Source organism: Balaenoptera borealis, assembly GCF_965194805.1.
Source record: "Balaenoptera borealis genome assembly, chromosome: 21".
In the NCBI taxonomy this organism is placed as follows: domain Eukaryota; kingdom Metazoa; phylum Chordata; class Mammalia; order Artiodactyla; family Balaenopteridae; genus Balaenoptera; species Balaenoptera borealis.
The window spans coordinates 22,544,846-22,567,823 of NC_138880.1; the positions used below are offsets into that span (position 1 = coordinate 22,544,846).

General features: G+C 36.7%; 1 protein-coding gene across 5 annotated transcripts in view; it reads right to left on the reverse strand.

The window, feature by feature from the left end:
• LOC309619762 (uncharacterized protein) overlaps positions 1-22,978 on the reverse strand; it is a 434,282-nt gene that overhangs the window by 173,090 nt on the left and 238,214 nt on the right. For 4 of the 5 annotated variants that reach the window (XR_014239186.1, XR_014239187.1, XR_014239188.1 and 1 more), the window contains exon 1: positions 1,962-16,669. The gene's annotated coding sequence lies outside the window, so the exon portion shown is untranslated. Of the gene's footprint in view, positions 1-1,961; positions 16,670-22,978 lie in introns of those variants that run through there. The other variant, XM_082375436.1, reaches the window with a different exon arrangement.

Below are 22,978 nucleotides of genomic sequence, written 5' to 3' on the forward strand. Positions count from 1 at the left end.
GCTTTATTATTTCCCTATTGTGATTCTCAGAGATTTGGATTTTTATGAATGCTTGATAGCTCTCAGCTCAGGACATTCCCCGTGGTCATGACTAAAGAATCTTAGCCTGTGAAAGGCTAGGACTTAGATCATAGCTGATGTCAGAGTTCTCCCACTAGAGCCTGGGAGAATTCAGGGGCCCAGACTGAACAAGAGACTGCAGAACTAGCTGTCATGAGTCTACAACGTACGGATTCATTCCCTTTCTCCAGCCCTTATTCTCTAAATCCATCATTAAGTCTCAATATGCATGTAGGTTTGAGTTCCTAGCTGTCTTAGGTGGGGTTCTCTGGGAAACAGATCTGAGATGAAGACTTGCATGCAGGAGGTTTATGGGACCAATACACACGGATAATTGAAGCAAGTAAGGTTGGGTGGATGGAAGTTGAATTGTGACACAGTTCCAACAAGGCCTGCCAACCCTTCAGCTGCCAACACTCCCAGAAGTTGGTGGAATAAATGCCTTTGTTCTAAAGGGGGTGGAGGAAAAGTGGCACTCACAACTTCCACAACATGCCTTCTGTGCATCTGCTGAGACCAGTTGGACTCAACAAAGCAGACATAGCTAATTCAGCAAGCAGCAGACTCCCTCTGGGCCAGCAGCCTGCCAACAGTGGCACCGCAACCTACCTCACGCAGGGTCACTAGTTCCAAGAAGCAAAGCCACACCCATGAAGTGCTGCATTTCTTAAAAAGAGCCAGAGGTGAAAACAAAAATAAAGAAAATCACCAGCAAGGATATACCTGTGTAGGTTGGCAGACTTGATGAAGGTTATGGTCTATGCTTGAATTAGAGATGTTCTGTGGAAGAGCAAAACTGTGCCCAGCCCTCCCTTTGGCCCTGCACTTATGACAGGAGCTCCATAGAACATCTGAGAAGGGGAGAAATGGAGAAAAATTATTTGATATCAACCCAGAGTGAGCCAAAGCATCACATCCAGACACAACCTGCTGGGATAGCTCATTATTAAAAAGGAAGCTAATCTCTGGGTTGAACACATTCTTATATGTCACACTAAATTTATTTTATTAAAGAGTGTTGTTGGAACACTTTCACTAAGTGTTTTCCAAAGATCAAATGTTAAATCCGATTACACCCTAAGGTTCTTTGTCTGCAAATAATGGGCATGGCCAGGAGAGCTTCCATTCAATCAATAAAAAATTTATTAAACACCTACTATGTACCAAGCACTAGTCTATTCACTGGAGACCAAAAAATTACTGACAGAGTGTTTTCTGAGATCAAAAATCATATGTATTGAAGACACATAAACAGCTAGTTATAAAGCAATTGGATAAATTCTGTAATAGTAACATGTACAAATTGCCATGGAAGCCCAAAGGAAGAAGTAATAAGAGAGGCATGACAATAACACACTTGAAAATAATGGCAGGTGTTGAATATAAGAAGCATAGTTTGAACTCCTAGAGCCCTGTAGTCTAGCAGCCCTTAAACTAACACCATTGCTGTTTTTAATGACATCCTTGCACGGGCAGCAGGAGTAATTCTAAGGTAATGGTAACAGAAAAAGCAGAGGGGGAGAAATGCTCAAGTTAGCTAGGTTTTCTGAAATTTTTTTCTATAGAATCTAAACAGAACTTGACATTTTCCTTCAAAGAATGCAGTTATAAAAAAGAACGTAAGTACAGTTCAACCACCCAATCCTTTAACCACCTTCTTTTTCTTTTGTAGTAATCTCAGAAATTCTGATTTACACATACCTTACTACCAAAGAAAATTGACCTTGATTTCAAAACCATTATTTAACGACTCACCCAGACCTACACTACCCCCCCCCTCCAAAACTGCTTCCTTTAGAAAAGAAGAGCTATTTCTTGCTTAGGATTTTTTGCATGCATCAACAGCTTAATTTTTGTTTAGAATTTTTTAGATGGCAGTTAGGAAACAAGAAAGGACTCACCTCTTTGAAAAACAATGTAGCGTCTGGCTAGGTGTTTATTCCGCCGCCTGGGAAAATGATTTCAGATGGTCTGTTGTGGATTGCCCAGACTTCCTCAGCTCCCTCCTGCTCAGGAAAAAATTCCTTTCCTGGGGCAGTAAGTTGAGAGAGGAGAGCTGTGTAACATTAGACAGTGAGCACCTGTCCTCCAGAGCTTCCAGCAGATTCTTCATCATGAGTAGCCTAGAAGCAGGAGTTTAGAGTCATCCTTTTTCCATGAAGGATATGGTAAAATTTGGGAATTTTAAAATGGAAAAAATTGGTATGTAAATATTTTAATCTCAAATAAAACTTGACTGGGAGGGGAAGGAAGTAAGGAGAGATGGGGAAACATTTCTACCAGTTTAGAACTCTGCATAAGGCTTTGAGAGTTATGCACTCCTAATAACTGAGGACAACTTTCTGATAGAGTTCTAAATGCACTGTTAATGTTAGAAAGAATTAAATAAGTGATATTTATATAAGAAAACCTTTGTTTTCATTCTGTACTGTTTTATTATTTGATTTTTATGAGACACAATTTTCAAAAGAGTGAAAATTTGCGAAAAGAATGAAAAACAGAAATACATGAACATGTTTTCACATGGAGTACCCACTTTGTAAAGCCCCATCTAGCCTGGTACATCTCTCCCATGATAATTTTGCCCTGTGTTTCCAGCAAGCACCAGTCTCCTCTTGGCCTGCTGAGGTTGGGATGACCTTGGTTACAGGGCAAAGGCAGAGAGGAGACCAAGGCATGCACAGAAACAATAATTGAAGAAGACAAACTTGAATTCCAAAGCAATCTAGCGGGACCAGCAAAATGGGCCAGTGCACTGTGTGTCACAGTACGTACTGCAGCTGTCTGCTCTGACAGAAACCACCCCACAGCAGCCTCTGAGTTACAGGCACACACACTGCTGTAGCTCAGCCACACCCCACAGCAAGCAATCTTCCATGTAAGTCGATAAACCAATGAGAAAATAACAGTTGGCAAACTAGTTTATCAGACTCCTTTGAGAATAATAATAATGATAATATTAATACTTCCATTTGCTGGGATTCTAGAACATGTCAAGCATTGGAATGGGCACTGGAAAAACATCACCTCTAAATATAATTCTGTAAAATAAGTAACCCATTCCTTAGAAAATTAAATGCCTCAAAGTTAAATGACTTAACTGTGTTCACATAATTACCAAGTTGCACAGGCTGTATTTGAACCTAATATTTCTGACTCCCCCAGATTTTCATAATATCACTATGGATCCCTTAAATAATAATGCTGTCAGGTATCATTTATTGAGCACCTATTGTGTACCTATGAACTTTACATATATCACTGTATTTAATCCCCAACGTAGTCTCTGATATCAGGTAATGTCATTTCCATTTTAAAAAATCTCATATAAAGGTAAAATATTTGTCTAAGTAAGGTTTGGGGATAGTTATTATCTGTGGGGATAGTTATTGTCTGGGGATAGTTATTGTCTGTATTATAGTGCAGGCATGATGTATCTTTGTTTCCTACTTTTGTTCAGGACAAGATTAAATGTCATATTCTCTACATCTTGATACTTCTGTAAGGCTCTCTAGAAATATTACCTAACATTGTGCTCCTTGTACATCTGCTACCCACAGAGAAGAACGACTGCATTAAACTGATGATAGTGATGGAGAGAACAAGTTTTAGAGTCATCCCAAACTGGTTGAGAATCCAAGCTGGGTCGTTTATGAGCTCCATGATGACCCTGTAGATACTATTTAATCTTTCTAAGCTTCTATTTCCTTAGTTATAAATTATAGATAATAATACCTAACTCATAAGTATTTGTATTTTACAAATCAAATCAGACAATGTCCATAAAACACTTAGCACAATGTCTGCCATCTACTAAGTGAAAAATAATTGGTAGCTGTAGTTATTTTAAAACAGCAATAATCACATTTTATTGACTGCATCAGTTAGAATTCGATATAGCTGCTTTAAAAGGAAAAAAAAATTAGCAGTGCCTAACAAAGATAGATACGAACTTCTCTCTCCTGTAAAAAAGCACAGAACAGACCAGGACATACATGGTGACTCTGTGGTGTCATTAAGGACACCCAGGATGTTATCTTTGTTCCATTACCTAGACAATTGCTTCCATTCTCAAGATCACCTCATGGTCCAAGGTGACTTCTGAAGCTTAAGCCAGCTCATCTAAGTCTTGTGTCTGAAGGAGAAAAAGAAAGAACAAAACAAAAAGGGACCCCTTGAAGCTGAGTCAGCTCCCTTAAAGCTACCTTCCCATGGTCCCATGCAATTCATCTGCTTCCACTTCATTTACTAGATCTTAGTTACATGGCCACACTATGCTACAGGGAAACTCAGACATACAGTCTTTTATTCTAGGAAAAATTATGCCAGCTAAAAATATCAGGATTTGTTTCTAAGGTGGAAGGGGTAGATGGATGTTGGAGAAGGCAACTGACAGTCTCTGCCACACTGGATAAGAATGATACTACCCTGATCAGAGCATGTCAGGGCTGATGGAATATTAGCGATATCTTAGTTCCATCATTTTATTTAAAAGATGAGTAAACTGTCATTCAGGGAGATAATAGGATGTATGAAGGGTTGCATGATGAGTCAGAGGCAGTGCCCAAATAGAACTCAGATCTCCTGACTTCTGGTCCAATGTACTTTCCGTCAACTTCACTGTCTTTCTAATAAATGACTGTTTTTTTTTTAATCTCCTTTTAGAGGGATGTGACCTAAATATTTTAAGGCTTCCAGCTCTTGTTTCATCCTTCACATCAGTTAACAGTGGTCACTATTCAATTTGCCATTGTAAACTCTGTAATTGCTAACAGCCATTTCACCAAGGCAATAAATATAATTCTGTTATTTGCTCTACAGGTATTATTTTCTAAGCCTTTAATTATTCTGTTACTCTCCTCTGAGTCCATTTTATTGTTCTTTCAGTCTAAAATTTATCCCCTGAAGAGGTACTTTGCTCCTCCTGAGGTTATAGCCAGGGAAATATTATACAGTCTGTAATTTGCAAGCTTGTGTTTTTATTAAAGGAAATTTAGTTCACATGTTTCTATCTCATTTAAACTAAAATCTGTGAAATACTAGAGTGTTATTTGATATCTATGCACTCCTGAGAGCCTTCTAAATAGGCTTTGAAAGAACTTTTTATTTTTAGAGATATGAAGCTATGCAATGCTAAAAGCATCCTAATAAATGGACACAAGCAGTGAAAGATTAGAATTGTAAGTTCAGGCCAGTGAATTTTAAATGAATCCTAAATTAGAGTGATTTCTCTAGCCCCTAATTAAAGAGGTTTTAATCACAGACAAAGAACAAAAAGCATAAAAGAACATGTGGCATAGGGAAAGAAATCATAATTATTTAGTTGGGAGGAAGATGTGTTAGAAAAAAAATATGTGTAGTCACATTAACTTCTCATACCTTCCAGGCATGATTTCAAAGGGAAACAAGAATTCCTTTCTGCTCTCTAGAAACCTGGATTTACCTCAATCACAGATTCCTTTGAAAATGATTTAATAGGGAATTCCAAATTTTAACAAGATGTCTTCTCATGGAAAAATGTTAATCCTAAATTGGTAAATTGAAGAAAAAAGACAACAAGCTATAAATAGAGCCTGGAAAAAATCTCTTAAAAATATTATATATAAGCATGTGTATTTTAAAAGTTACAGAAGGATATATACCCAGATACTAATATTAAATATCTTGAGTGATAGAATTGTGAGGAATCCCCCCCTTTTCAGTCTATATTTTTTTCTAAGAGGAAAAATATGTCTGTTTCATATTTTAATTTTAAATGACACAGTTACCTGATGACAAACAACTGATTTTGAAAGAAATAAAATAGGCTAATCCTCAAATTTTAATGAAAGAACAAAATGCATCCAGTGACAGGTTTATATTGTGTGAACAGAATATCTATTGTATTTGGGGAAGTTATGGCTGCATTTATCCAACAAAACATCTGGTCCTTCTAAGGTGTCAGAATTTGTCTACTCTTAGTTTTATAAAATTTGAAGAAAAAAAGAGCTTTGTTTTCCAGATGTCCACATGATGGTACTATTAATTTTACTATGCTGTATTGGGGAACAAATGAAAAACAGAAAAGTAATAGTTCATTTAAAAATAAATCTATATTCTGTTATATTTGAAACATAGTAACACAAGTAAATGGCATATATTATTTATTCAATCTATGAACAATGGCAATGTTCATGGCACGTATTGATTTATAACCCCTGGCAATAATTCCAAATACCTTAGGGAGCTGAGAATGGGAATGTCTGGTGAATCCACTTGGGTTCCTGCCCTCTCCACTGTGTGCACAGCCTGAATTATCTGCACCTTCGTTAATGAAAAGAAATTTCCCCAGAAGTCAGCCTTATCCTCACATCCTCATTCCCCTTTTGCCTGTGCTTTCTCTCACCTGCCTGTCCCCTCCTGTGCCAAGGAGCAGAAGACAGTGATAGGAGATGGAGATCCAGAAAGAGCCAAAAATTGGGGCATTGAGTAAAAAGAGCGTTAGGTGATGTCTCATGTAGTAAAGATTAAATAGAGGTGTTGACCACCTCCTTCAAAGCTCTTCTCCCAGGTGGTCCACAGTACCTCACACCCTTGAGCTGCCCCAGCCATAGACTAAACCCGGTGCTAATTGCAGACACTGCAGCCTCAAATTCTTTCTGTGATCTGCTCTTCTTCTACATGTAATGGGAATCTAGCCTGAGCATAGACTATGTCCTGTCTGTATATATTTCTGATCAAACCTGATAAACTAATAGCAGAGCCCAATAGAAGTCTGTATCCATTGGGCTGATAATCTTCTGGGAAAATAACCCAATTATGCAGGATTCAAATACTTTATCTCAGCCATGGAAGATACACAGAACTGTCTCTCTGAGGTTTATTTGAATCTCCTTCCAAGGTGCCTTCCAAGAAAGAACTCATCCTACAACCTTATGAGCTGACTGGTCACCATTCTTAGGAGATTCAAAATGAGTAATGATTGAGTACTATTATCAGTTAGATTTGTTCCCAGTCCATTTTCAGAGGAAAAAGAGAGCTGTGAGTCAAAGGTGAAAACCTTGCATCCTGAAATCTCTGCAAGTCATTGTGGCACAGCAAAGTCACTTCAAGAGACCATGTCATCTCAAGTAGATTATGACTCAAAGGAAAGTAAGGCAGAGCAGCAGGTGAGTCAAGCAAAGAACAGAGTGCCCAGGGGTAACCAGATTACGGCCCAGAAATGTAGACTCTCTGCTTGCAGTTTAGATTTCTTGGATGATCAAACAACTTACCAAGTCTTAAGCCAGCAAAAAAGAAGTGAGAGTTGATATTTCCACCCTGTTATGTCTGCCTCTTTGTGGTCAGCCTGCTTGCCAGGAGAGAGCAGCTGGCTCATGGTCAGCACTCCCTTGACAATTCTGACTTGAGAAAAGCCGAAGGATGATGCACAGGGGAAATAAAGCATAGATTCCAAAACTTCAGATGTTACACTATTTTTTTAATCTCTGGTCTGTTAAAATGAACCAAAGAACTTACTCTTAAATTATGCTAAATTCACTCCCTTGGCAATTTCTGGGTTTCATCATTCCGGATGTCTATCTCTTTTGATCCAATGATTCTAGAAGTTTACTGCATTTGGCAGGGATATTTCGCCAGAGACTGTGGTTTCTCTTGGTTTACCCATCATCTGCTTGTGTATCCTGATGCATGAGTGAGCAGAAGACCAAGTGCCAAGACCCAGGCTATCTTATTCCCTCCTGGGGACTGGCCACTGACCACTGTGTACTGAGAGGAACACCATGCCCAGCTTGCACAGGCCGGCTCGCCTACGGCCCAACCAGCCCCACGGATCCTTAACTGCCTTCCCCTGGAACCTTTCCAAAAGCTCTGAGTAAGACTTTCCTCAAGCCCCAGGACTTATGCCTGGCCCTATCCACATGCCTTTCTGTAAGGGATGACCTCTCAGAATTATGGGATTGGGATGTCCAGAAGCAAATGCATCTTGTGAAATGCCTCAGAGACACAGAGTATAGAAATTTTATCAGGAGAGAAGAAAACTGAGTCCAGAATAGGTTTCATCACTGTATTAGTTTCCTATTGCTGTTGTAACAAATTTCCACAAACTTAGTAGCTTCAAACAATACAAATTTATTCTCTAACAGTTCTGGAAGTCAGAAGTCCAAAATCAGTCTCACTGGACTGAAGACAAGCTGAACGCAGGGCTGGTTCCATCTAGAGAGTCAAGGGGAAAATCCATTTCCTTGCTTTTCCCACTTCTAGAGGCCACCTACATTCCTTGGCAGGTGGCCCCTCCTCCATCATCAAAACCAGCAGCCTAGTGTCTGGCTTCTGTCTTCACAGTAGCTTCTTCTATAATAAAATCTCCCTCTCCCTCTCTCCTATATGGATCCTTGTGATTACATTTAGGGCCCACCAGGATAATCCAGGATAATCTCTCCATATGGAGACCCTTAACTTTATCATACTGGCAAGGTCTCCTTATAAGGTCACACTCACAGGCTTCTGGGATTAAAATATGAACATTTTGGAGGGATCATTATTCTATCCAGCACAACCAGAAAATAAGGATGTTTATGGCTGTATTAAGCAAGGTTCTCCAAGAAACATAATGAATAGAATATATACATATAACATTATACATTAATTAATACCATATTAAATACCTTAATACTATATATTTATTAAATATAGATATATCTACTATATAGTCGATATAATTATAATATATATCTAATAACTATAAATTTTTATGTTTTATTATATATTTTACAAATATGCAATATTTATATTACATATTTATATTTTAAATATACTATAATTTTACATCCAGAAAGAGCTAGTATATAATTATATTTCTAAAAATACTGTTATATATCTAGAAAGAGATTTAATGAAAGGTATCAGCTCACGTAATTATGGAGGCTGAGATGTCCCACTGCTGTCCGCAAGCTGGAGATCCCCTGAAAGCCAGTGGTGTGGTTCATAGGCCTGAAAGCAAGAGAGCAGATTGTGGATGGTGTAGATGCCAGTCCGAGTGTGAAGGCCTCAGAATCAAGAGGGCTGAGGACAGAAGATCAATGTCTCAGCTCATCAGTCAGGCAGAGAGTGAATCCAACTTTCCACCACCTGTTTGTATTCCACCCCTCAGTGGACCGGATGATCTCACCCACCCTGGGGAAGGCCATCTGCTTTACTCAGTCCACCAATTCAAATGCTTATCTCTTCTGGAAGCATTTCTACTGATCCAGAAATAATGTTTAACTAGTTATATGGGCTTCCCTTGCCCCAGTCAAGTTGACACACAAAATTAACCATCACAATGGGGCAAGATATTTTATTCTAATAGACATTTTATACTCTATAGATATATACCATATGATTCTTGGACTGCAAATGACCCTATATTTTACAGTTTCTGGAAAGAAAATAGACAAATCCTTGTCATTGGTACCTGATTTTTTCCCTTGGAATTACGGTGCTTATGTTAATTAATGGAATTGGTAGACTTTAATTTTAATCTTTACTTAAAATATTCCTGAGTAAACCAAATTAATCCTGTTTATCTTTTTCTTATTTTGCCATATAAAGTGGATCTGTCCCACTCCACGTAGCAGATCAGTTCTAAATTATTTAAATCCAAATGGACTTGTAGCCACTGTCTTCAGTTATGTAAAAAATCTGTAATTCATAAGGTATCTGCTTCTGTAGGTTGGAGGATGGTGGCAGTTGTTGGATACACAGCACAGAACCTAATGGACTATCAAATACAGAGAAGAATTTGTGCCTCATCACGTATTTCAGGTTTGTTAATGAAAATGGGATGTAAAATTAGAAAATTAGAATGCATTAATAAATTTTTGTCAGTGGAGACCATGATTCAATATTAAAAAACCTAACTAATCAACGTTCATGTAACTGAGTTTTTATTGCATCCTGAAATGCAAAGGCTTTTAGTCTATTTAAAAATTGATAAAGCCCTTTAAAACATCTTCTTTTAAAACAAAACTAATTGTAGTCAATACTAAAAACGTTTTTTAAAAAAGCCAAGTCATAAGGTAGTTATAGTAGAAACAATATTAGATTTAAGCAAACAAATCCCAGAATTTGGGCTCTGATTATGCTACTTATAAGCTGTGTACATTAAGACAAATAGTTTGATTTCTCTCAGTCTCAGTTTCCTTATTTATAAAATATTACACTGCCTCCTTCAAAAGATTGTTGCCATAAGTAAATGAAATATTATATGCTAAGTGCTTTGTGAATTGCTATAGAAAAAGTAAGATGTTATTTTGAAGGGCCCACCATGCACTATTGCTTACTTACAAATAAATACATTGTTAATTATATATATATTGGTAGTTTAAAATAATTTAGGTGTCTATAAAGTTAAAAGTTAAAAGAGCAAAACTCATTTGTAGCGCCAGAGGACTTCTCTAAACTCCCCATGTTGGTAAAGTTACTATTAGTACTTCATCATATAAAGAAATACCAACTTCTAGAAATAAAATTAGCTTCAGAAAAAGATATGTGATTACCGTGCCAAAGTGGCTAAGATAAATGGTACCAAAAAGTTGGCTATTTTGTTAGGTGTAAAAGGGATCTGAAGAGTAGTTACAAAGATATTTGCATTTAATACATACGTAGTGTTTTAATTTAATATGTGAGCAGACCATCCAATGACATTTTCTAAAATAAGAAAAATTAGTTACAGTGAGCATTTAAACATCAACCCTGAAAAATAGGGCTGTTATAAGGATGTAGCTCTGTAGCTCACTGAGCATCCCACAGGGCAGAGACTCTGGTCTCTGCCCTGTGATCCTCCAGCTTACATCTGTCCAACAGCTGTGTCCCTTCTGATTGGTCCATACCCGTGCTGTCCCAGGTGTTCCATAAAATACCACGTCAGCTAACACGTAAGCCAACTACTGTCCCCAGTCTGTATCCAGAGGTCTGCCTTCCAGATCATGGACCAAACCTGATATCTAATTACACATACCTTTTCCAATTTTCCATGAATCTGGCATTTCTGTTCATTACTACTCTAGTGAGGCATTATACACAGTAGCCACTCAATAAATATTTGATGTTAAATCATTCCAATATAAGACTAGAAAGAAAAGTAGGAACTATCGCAGTTTCCTATAAATTATACATACAAATACTACTTTGGGAAAGTAAAAGGCTTGTTAAAATAAGATTTAGACATTATAATATCATAAGCAAATATTCTTCTCTCATAGAAACACAGGGGTTGTAAAATGATAATATATTACAAAAACTGATAAAATTAATTAAGGAGCAGGAAACAGATTCTCCTTAATTGATAATGTGAGTAAAAATTGTATCAAATTTTATGGAGAACAATTTGGCAACACAAGGCAAGAGTATTTAACAGTTCTCCCTCCTTTTATCCAAATATCTGTTTCTAGGAATTTGGCACAAGATACAATCTTATGTTTAAATTTTATACAACTAAAAAGGGAGTAATAAGATTTAAGAACACAAGAGTTCATCAAAGAATCACTCATAATAGCAACAAGCAAAAGGAAATTACATAAGTGCCCAATTATAGAGTTAGAGAAATAAATTATGTTGTTTACATATAATTAATACTTCACACATAATTAATATTTCCATTAAATGCATTGTATAAAAATGTTAAATTATACAACATGTACCGTTTACTTTTAATTTTAAAGTAATCAATAAAAAATTTTTAAATAAAATTAAATAAATACAAAAATTATAAAAAATAAAAATATATGAAAATAAACATATATCTATACATTTTATCTAAAAAGATTTAGACCAAAATAGAAATAGTGGTTATTTTTCTGAACTGAGTTAATTTTTAAATTATTTTCCTTTTTTCTTTTGTATTTTCCTAATTTTCTACAATAAACAAGTATTGATTTCATAATCAAAACAAAAAAACTCTCTAAAATTGAAATAACACACTGAGGCAAATAAATATCCAATGTAGAAAAATAAATTCCATCTTACTGTAATAAACTCTCTGTTAGTCAATGCTTCATTGTGTACTAGGCTCTGTCGATTGAACAAGGTCATTACCTACATGCCATTCATCAAAATGAATGTTTAAAATACCGTCTCAAAGGAATTTGGCAAAATGCCTGCCTGAATGCATTATTAACTATGTCCAGGAGGATACTGGTTTGATTTTATAAGTCACCTTCAGAAGACAATGAATGCAGTCACAACATTCTCAAGTCAATTATAACCAATTTGCTTCTAGTCAATGGTACATTGACGGCCCTTAAATAAACTATGTCAATACAATCACTCTAGTGGATCTCCATCATCTGAATTTGACTCATGGGAAGAATATTGTATAAATATTTTCAATTCATATGACCATTTTGTTTGTTTAGATGAAGATTTTTTTAACCCCTGTGAAAAGAGCTCTTACCATCCTGGACTCTCAATGATCACCAATACCTTTATCATCATTTTAAAGGTTTTAATTAATTAGAAAAAGTTAGTGTGCTAGCTTCAGCTAAATTAGCCCCACAACAGAGCCTTTGTCAGAGAAGATACCTTGAGAAAAATAAACTTAGTAACTATGTGTTGGGCAGTACAGAGTTCCAGGGATTTATTAGGCACAGTCCCTGCTCAAGATGAACTCACACATAAATGTTTATGTCAGATCTAGTGGGAACTTCAATACAACAGATGGCTCTTAGGAAGGGCAAGGAATTGGAAATTCATTGGGGAGTCATGAAGATCCAAGGCTGGTTTAACATGATACAAGAGAAACAAGGCAATCAGTTGGAAATGAATTTGAACATCCTGATTGAATTTTCAGAAACTTAAATGTTATTGCATTTATCCATAAAAACATAGTTAATTTTCTAATCTTTGATCCCCTCCTCTGCAGCCATTCAAGATATTCGTTCAGGCTTCAACTAATTTTGTCAGTGCTCTAAGAATCCCACTATTTTAGAAACTGCTTTATCTACCTAATCGTATTTTATTGCAAAATATTCCCACCCTATGAAATTATTTTTGTGGAATTCTTTACTACAGTGTGAATTATTTTTGAGGTGTTTCAGTAATTTCATGGATGGAGTGTAAAATGCACCTGGGATTGTTATAAATCAAGGATGGGAATTACCACTGGATACACCAGTGCAATGGTTAAATGGAATAGAAATGTGATGCTCAAATAAACTGTCTCTGCACAGAATAGTGCCTTATTTGATTGTATGTTTTCTTTTTATAGAAGAAGATTGCAAACTTCTGAATTGGGTATAAAATGACAAATTGTTACATGACTGCTTTTATCTATATGACGAGGGAGTTGAACAAAATTATTTCTAAGTTCCTTTCCATTTTTAAAATACTATGATTCTGCCTTTTTCGCTCACAACATGACAGTAATGGCTGCCCAATGCTATAGCAGCATTCTAAGAATGTTTTTAATGACCGTTGACTGCCAACTATCATTTTCCATGTCAATGGCCCAGGAAAAGACTTGAGGTCCATTTGGAACTCATAGAAAATAAGGCACTGGAAGCACAGATTAAAGTAAAGTTATCCTTTGTGAAGTTGCTTCAGAGATGGGTTTTTAGTTGAATAATTGAGAGAATATTTCTTAACGGAGGCTCAATATTTTGGCCAAACAACACAAACCATCATCCTTACAAATAGCAGTGATTAGTTAAAGTAATCATGACCCATATCATTCGTGCCAGTTCTCAGAAAGTAAAATGTATCTCAAAATATTCTTAAAATGCTATCTTGGCTGGGTGAAGATGAAACATAAATGCTTTTTCAAAAGTGACATGAATAGCACTCTCCTCCTCTGCAAGGTTCCATTTGCCTTCTAATATATTCTGGAAAAGGAAGAGGCTTTGGGGAGGCTAGGGAAGATGTAGAAAAATGGATGGTGGATGGTGTCTGAGTACTGAATCTCAAGGATTCAGTAGAAGTGTGTGAAGATGTTCTGAGGCTCTGAGCACAAGAAATTCTGCACTGGACACCAAGTAGCTACAGGTAGTCTCCCTACTTCTGCACCAAATACACAGCAGCATCTTAAAGCAGTGGCATAGGACTTAGGGACAGCAGACTACCAACAAGAATCTGGAAAAAAAACATTAAGAGCTGTACTGCTGAGTGAGTCATGGTCACTCTGAGAATTCCTGAGTTCACTTGGGAAGGGATTGGCCTAAGGTTCTGCCTGGGCAGGTGGGCATTTGGAGCTAACTAGATTTGGGTGTCAATGTTAATATGATCACATTTTTACTTGCAAGATAATGAAGGTCAGAATGTTTATACTGAGTAGCAGATGAATTTCAAAAGCAATTTAGATTAACTTTTCACTCTACATGATAATGTAGATACCTTCTATATTGGTAAATAAAGAGATTAAGTTTGAGACCAAACTAAAATCCTTTTTTCTGAATGAGTTAAGTTGAAGTTTTAAAGTAGAGACATAGAAAGATTATTATTTATATGCAAATATTATTACACTTTAAGGAAGTATTATCCTGACCATTAACTATGGAAACTGGATAAGTCAATTCAACCCTCTGGCCTCAAATTTTTTATTACAAAAATAGAGGGATAAATAATGTAATTCTTAAACCGTCTATTAACTCTAATATTTCAAATATTCCATGATTCTGTCAACTGCTTGAGAATACATATATATTTAAAAATACGTATGTATTCAAATACATGATTCTATATACAAATATATAATTGTATGTATATTCAAATATATATGATTACATATACATGTATAATCAAAGAGAGGATTTTTAATTTGGTAAGTCCTTTGATTGCTTGGTTATTTTTATTTTTGATGTTTTATATCAACAGTTACATTTATCGCTATCCCTGGAGAACTGGTAAACTCCTATTACAGTTTGACTTCCTGATCTTCTAAAAAGTAGATGAATCAGCATCCCTAGCTACAGACATTATAAAAATCAATACCTTCACATCTTGATTTTGGTCTTTAATTTTAAATATTACCTCCATACAGACCCATAGAAGAATGAGAATTTTCCTAATTTTTAACCTCTCAGTTTCTCAGCCTCTGTAGCACAGTCACAAATTAAGACAGAAAAACACCTATACCTTCTCTATATAGTCTGCTAGCCAGTAAAAGAGAAAAGGATCCCAAACACTTAGCTCCTCCAGGAGGAACATGCCCTTGCGTGGACTCGGGTGACAGTCTGCCTGGTCACTCACTCAGCACAAACCATTTCAGTAGGCCTACTGTTTCTAGCCTACGTTAGTTTATTCACGTAGCATTCAAGCATACTGAGTCTCACTGAAAATGAAATCTTAATTTGCTTCGCTAATGGAAATCATTTTATTTCTTTTAAGCTCTGCCTTTGATTATTACCTTGTGACACCGAAAAAGCAGTGATAAAGCATTTTAATGGATGACACCCTCATGATATTTGTTACACCTGCTATAAAGTAATTAGTTATTTAACTATAATAACTGCTTATTAAAATGAAATGCCATAAATTCTAGAAAATCTGTAAGTCAATTTAGCCACTTAGAAAAAGCTATGACCCGTTAAGTTACCAAGAGCAAAGATCTGTGTATATGTGTGATCTGCACTGTGTTCCCATGTTATTTTTTTATATAAATTTTATTGTCTATGTAGGAAGCCCCAAAGTAGCTACATCTATATTAGTACATTTTTTAAAATTTTTATTGGAGTATAGTTGATTTACAATGTTGTGTTAGTTTCTGCTGTACAGCAAAGTGAATCAGTTATCATATACATATATCCACTCCTTTTTAGATTCTTCTCCCATATAGATCATTACAGAGTATTGAGTCCCATGTTATTTTTAATACCCTGTGTTGTGATACCCTCAGCTTAGTTATTAGCAAACAGGTGTCCTTATTATACAAAAAATGTAGATGACCATAATTACTCCCCTGATAGCAGAGAAACAAAAGACTCAGTTCTCATGGAGAAGCGCTTCGTCATGGAGATGCTCTTTCAGCTCCAGTCTGAGTGCGATAGGTCTGCTCTGCTGTACATAATACTTGCCTGGGGAATAGACTCTACTTTGGAGATTTTCATAAGCATTAAATATAAATTCTGTCTAGAATGAATAATTCTAAGTTTCACATAAGAAGCAGTCTCTGTCTGCCTCTGCTGATGTTACTTTGCTGGTTGCAGGCAAGGAGTACAATAAACACAGAAGAAGATAATCCTGGACTTAGCTACGATACAGGAGGAGGGAAAACAATGGATTTTAGTAAACAAACAATATAGCAGACAAACATTTTGTCTCTGTGTTTCAAAGGATATTGACCTCTAAAAAGAGAAAGGAAAGTCTACTTTTGAACTTTTTTTGACTGTCTAGAGGGAGAATGCATAATCAAAAGAAGGCACAAAAGGGACTGGAGAAAACATATTTGTTTTTCCTCTATCTCCATTTTCTGAAGTCACATGACCTACCCACCTCACTTACTCTCTGGATCTCATACTTCCTAGTTTCCTTACATTTAAAATTTTAATATTAATTGCCTCACAAATGATACTTTCTACTAAAAGAACTTGATGACCTTGGGGAAAAGATTTCTCTCTCTCTCTCTCTCACACACACACCCACACCCACCCACACACACACACACACACACACACACACACACACACACTTCATGGCTTTCACCTTCATAACCTAAGTGTCAATCATTTATATTTTAACAAAATTTATACAACGTTTGTGCATACAGGCCATTCAGGTATGTAGTAGGCTCACTATACATGAACTTAGACATTCAACTGCAGGCCATCTTTTACTCTGTAAACATTCTGAGGTTGAGTTTTAAAATTTGCCTTTGTGGAATATACTAAGTACACTAAGTTACATAGCACACACAGCCTCCTGTATTTCTGCTCTGAAATTTTTTATGAAGAGACTCAGTGTGGGAGAACTGCTGGATCAGATGAATGTGAGCCCACTTGTAACCCAAATATAAGCCCTTTTGTTTTATTTTCTTCACTAATAAGACCTTTTCGGTACATACTACAGAAGATAAGGGTCCTTGTTGGATTTACTTTGTTCAGTGGACAGACATTTACCTTACTCATCAGTTCAAAAATAAGAGGTACCAAGATCTAAAGTAAATAATTGGGATTACAAATGTATCCTTCTAAAATAAACTTGACTTTCTGGAAATGATATGGATAAGCTCACGACTTCTTTTTACCTTATATTAATACAATGAGAAAATTGAGGTTTTCAGACCCCTAATTTTTTTAACAATTAACTTGATGCCCTTTAGAGCAGGCATCCTTAAACAGCTCTTCCTGCTACTTTCCCATCCTAACCACCACCAATCCCCCCAAACCACCAACACCACTAGATTGAAAGAGGAAGGCAGAATCCATGGGTGGATTTAGGAGGCTCATTAAAATACTGAAACTGTTTTCTTACCTTTACGTGTATTAGGGCTCTTGTTTGCAAACAACAGAAACCAATTCTGGTGAACTTAAACAGAAAATGAATTTCCTGGAAGGATATTGGATAGTTTGCCGAATTTACTGGAAAGATACTGTAGAGCCTAGAAATCAAGTTACAAAACCAATGGAAGCTAGGCAATAATAGTAAGAATCACACCACAAGAAGTGTCTGGTTAGGACCCCACTGCTAGTAGACACCGTATTTCACCACTGGAAACACAGCTCTTGCTGGTCTGGAACATTGAATCCCCTTGTATCTCCAGAATAAATGCAAAACTATTCCTGTTTCTTTGTAACACTAGCTCTAGATTCAAAGACCCAGGAATAGACAGGATGATTCAATTGGCAGAACTCAGGCCATGTGCCAGCATTCTATCTGTGCAGTCTCAGAGAGTGCAATGGGCCTCTCCAGATTCTGGGGTCCAGGCTAGCAGTGGGGCTTGATTGTTATGAAAACGTGCACAATGGCTGCTTACCCAGCAGCTAACACTGGGCAGCTTAAGAGAAAAGAAAAAAAAAAAAAAAATATATATATACATACTTTTCACATAATAATATAAATGTAATTATATATCTATACAGTTGACCCTTGAGCAATGCAGGGGTTAGGGGTACTGATCCCTGTGCAGTACAAAATTCACATGTAAGTTTACAGTCAGCTCTCTGTATTCAAAGTTCTTCCAAAGCCAACCGCAGATCGTGTAGTATTGTAGTACCTATTTAGTGAAAAAAATCTGTGTCTAAGTGGACCAATGCAGCTCTAACCCATGTTGTTCAAGGGTCAACGGTATATATCTTTTAGGAAACTATACCTTTTACTGGGAAGAAAAAGTTTTTATCAGATTCTTATAAGCAGTGATTACCCAACCAAGCTGAGAATCATTTCTGCATCGAATCATAGAACTTTACCTCCAGAAGGAACCAGAGACCGGACAGATTAAGAGAGCACATGTTGCCACCCATTAGCTAAATCAACACAAGGGCTAGAATAGAGGAGCTCAAAAAAGTGAAGCTGTTTTTACTCAAACAAACCGAATCACATTTATAGGCCTTTAAGCTGAAGTTTATATCTCCCAATAACTTTTCAGTTTAGGAAAACTGTCAAGTTTCTTCACTGGCCACCAGATTAAAACAGAAAAAACCTGTTAGCTGACACAGAAAAGATTTCCATCCTAGGAAAAAAAATAAGGTTTTAAAAACTGGATGTTGTTGCTTAGCTGCAAGTTGCTCTTTTGCTCAAGACCACGTTTTTTTTGACAGATTACTGTATCCACTGGCTTCCACAATTAAGGATGCAATTAGGTTTCTGGATCATATATGGTTCCATTATAAAATATTCTGTCTTTAAATAAAAGTTTGAGTAAATGAGCACCATAAAAACTTGCTAGCAAATTTTTAATCATTTGCTTTGTAGGATTTTTAATCCTTTTCTTTCTTTCCTTTTCTTGTTTTCTTTAGTTTTTTCCTTATTCCCTTCCTTCTTTTCTCTTCTTTATTATATGTAAGAAGTGAACATAAACACATGTGTGGGAAGGAATTACACATCATGCATTGTCTTGTTTTATTCCATCTACTCTACAATGGCCACTGGTCACAGTTTGAACTTTCATTTAAGAACTGTTTTTTAAAATCTGTGAAAAAAATAAATTTCTCAAAAATAGTTTGATATAAATAATAGTAATATACAGAAAAATAAAACTGACAGCCAAATATAAAAATATGTAACTTTATTAATCTTTATTCAAGAAGCTTTTCAAAATGTTTTAATTAACCTATAAAATCCCATAAAGACCTATGAAGGGAAAATACAATGTTCCTCATTTTGTGTATCAGAAAACCAAGGCAAAGGAAATGAAGACTTTCTTAGGCATAAATTGTTAAGCAATAATCAGGGGGCTACAGAATAATTAACATCATCATAATAGTACAAGTCAGGCCTCTAGACCATGAACAAGGCAAATGTTAGGTAGTGTGATTATTTCAATTAGGTATTAAATGAAGTTAATATATTAATATCCAGGAAATCAAGGTGAGATGGGGCTTGAACAAGCAATTGGAATAAGAAAGGCAAATAGAAGGGTAGTGGTGGTGTGACTGGGGAGTTATCATAGTCACTTGTTGGCTTCAGGAGACAGCAGGGCTGGTGAAAGCTGAGAATTTCTAGGAAAAGTGAGGATCTGAAAACATATATTTGAGTAAGTATAAGATAGTTCTCAAGCATCACACCAAAGAGTTTGACTTTGGGCAAGTAGTTTACAAAGCAGCAGTTTAGAAAGACATGTCTGGTATTTCCATAAATAGGTGAGCTAGGGCACTGATAGGGAGAAAAAAAAGGAAGAGAAAATGAATTACAGAAATATTACGATAACACATGCAATACTGGTAATACTATTTGCATTTCAATGACTGTATCATGTACATTTGCAAGAAGTTGAGCCAGGTCCCAAACTCAAGTGTAATGGCTTCAAATTATGGGCTCTTTCCACCTCTATATTGTGTTATATACGTTGTGGTAAAAGGGAGGATAAACTTGAATTTACACATGAGTTTCAATATGAAGTGATAACAGAGCATCAACAGACCATCATTTATTTAGTAACAGGGATAAAACTCAGAATACAAGTAAAACCTAGAGATACAGACTTCAGGGCAAGCTAGGAAAACAGAGTTTCCAGAGATGACGTCCATCTTTGCGGTGAAGTAGAGTTTCACGTTATTTAGTGAGGGAGGGAGACAGGGCTACTGGATCCAGTCAATCCACATAGCTCTTGAAAGTTCTCAAGCCTTTTAAGCCTGGTGTAACAACAAAGAGGACTGGTGGGGAGGTCAAGTGGGATATTCCTGAACTGGCTCAGTGAACAAACTAGTGGTCACCAGTGGAGAGAGGGAAGTGCAGAGGGGCAATATAGGTGTAGGGTGAAAAAAAGGGTTATTATGGGATTATATGAAATCATGTGTGTGAAACTTTAAAAATTGTAAAGCAACACAGAATTTAAAGAATCTTTCATCCAATAAAGAAAAAATTTTTAATGTAAATGCTACAACTACTGGTTGATGTTAAATTATATCTATCGAATAAAGCAATTACTAGTGAACAACAACAAAAAAATGACCACAATTGAAGGAAGGATAAGGGAAAAGGAAGTCTGTGGTGTTGGTGACAATTTCTCTGATTAAAGAAGCAAAGCCTGGAGAGAAGCCCAAAGAAGCCTAGTAGGTTGAGGGAAACGGATAGAGGGAAGCATGTAGAAGCTTGAGAGTGTGAATGGCATGCAGGGCATGACACCCAGACTCATTAACACCTCACCAGGCAGTGTGAACACAGGGAGGCTTGGCTAAACGTGAGGTCTTTGATGAATGGCTTAGCCAAATGCTGAAGGGGTTGAAATGGGCTTCATGCTATTAGAACTCTGTCTATAGCATCACTTGACCTTGGAAAAGGAGTTCTCTGGCACCATCACTGAGTTTCAGGGAACACTGTCAAATTCCCAGCCATCTAGTGCTACCACCTTTGCACTCTCTGGGGCCAGCAGCTGGTCCCTGGCATCAACTCTGAAAGCTGTGCCTCCTGACTCTGAGTCATCTAAAGCCTTAGATGGATCTATATCCACTATAGAATCCAGAGCCCAAAGCTTCAAATAATTTTAAATCAAAAGTTTAGCCTCAGGGGGCATAAGGTTAACTGAAAGTCAGGTTTGCAAAATCCATAAAACAGAATGAATAAAATAAAATGAGAAGTGTGAACATAGCTGTCACCGGAAAGAGAATTTATGCTCTCTATATGCAATCCAGACACTTAAAGAGGAAAGATAATGTAAGACCCGACCCAAAAAAAATGTTACTGAAGAAAGTTTCAAGAGATTATTTTAAGTGCATACTACTCTTTATCTATAAAGGGCATTATCAGATCCATGAAAAATGGCTATTAATTTGGTCAGGATTACCTCTTCTATTTTATTGGTGACTGATATACTCGTAAAAGATACTAAGAAAACATAAGCCTGCTTTGAAGCAAGTACATAAAAGAGAACTTGGAATTTAGTAGCCATAGTCCCTGGTCCTGGTTCCAAGTGTTGCAACCTTGCAGAAAAAAAGCAAACATTTTTTTCAGTGAGGTAGCAGGGAAAATGATGGACAAGCTCAAAATCGCATTTATAATGTAATTGTCAAGGCCCAGTGGAGGTGATAAACTTTAGAAAGAAATGAAAGAAAGAAATCACATTTGCCAAGAATATATTTGGGAGTTCTCTCAGCAATGGTCATCTGAAATATGATCCGAGAGAGTTAAAGCAATGCACGGAGCCACAGTGGTTACTACTGAGACCTTACTTTGGTGTCTGTCCAATTAACTTAACATTTCCTTTCATTATGCCTACACCATCAAAAAGCATTCATTTTATGGACTGTGGGATGATAAAAAGGATTATTATTTTGCCCATATCTGTAATGTAACTGGAGAACCGCAGCACTTAAGTTTCTCACACACACAGTTCATAAATTCAAGAACAAACACTCTCCTCCACCCCCCAACTTTTCAACCCTGAGGCATTCACCAAGGAAATATTTCAACTGGAAGGAAAAGGCAGGTCTCCATCTAGAAGGGCAGTGAGAACCCTAGGATACTCTCTGTAATGCAGAGCGGAGTCTTCGGAAGAGAAGACTTGCTAAAAGTTACCTGGGCCACCTTGCTTGCCCTTTCACTTCCATGAAACAGATGTCAATTGAACTGCTGTCAGGGCTGTGTGGTGAACTCAATCTGATCAAGAAGAAGGCTTTTCCTTTCTGACATGCTGCACGTACACACACACACACCCCTTTCTTTTCTTTCAATATAAAAAGAGAAATATATTGAAAGAAGAGTGAACCTGTCTTTAGGAACACAAGCTTGAAAGAAAGAGCAAGTCAGCAAATGGCTAAAAACTGGGGGTGGGGGGAGGGATAGTGGATAATTTGATGGCTTTTACAGAATGAAGCAAGATAGATGGTAAAGGTTCAGGGTTTTTTTTGTTATTTCTCAATTTCAGTAACAAATACTTACTGATTTTAATGGACATACAGTTGTCTGGGGATACAATCACAAACAAGACATAGTTTCTTTCCTTTAGCTTACATCTGAGAAGAGAAGTATGCTCGAGTTAAATTGCTGGTTCTCACAAACCCAGTAAAAGTTATTTTATTCTGTTTTCTCTGCAAATAAATGAGAAGCGGAATGGCGTTGAATAGTTCAGCCTGAATGCCTGCTAATGAATTTCTAAGGAGTTTGCTAATCATCAAAAACAAGATTTGATCCCACAAATGAACTTACGGTACGGTCTGGAAATAACATGTAAAATGCAGTGTGATACATGCCAACAGAAAGAGGCAGCACATACAGAGGCAAAGCAGCAAATGACAAATTCTGTCTGCAGGGACATCAGGTTAGGTATGCCAGGCTGAGATACTGGAGCTGGTTGTGTAATGGTAGAAGGGAG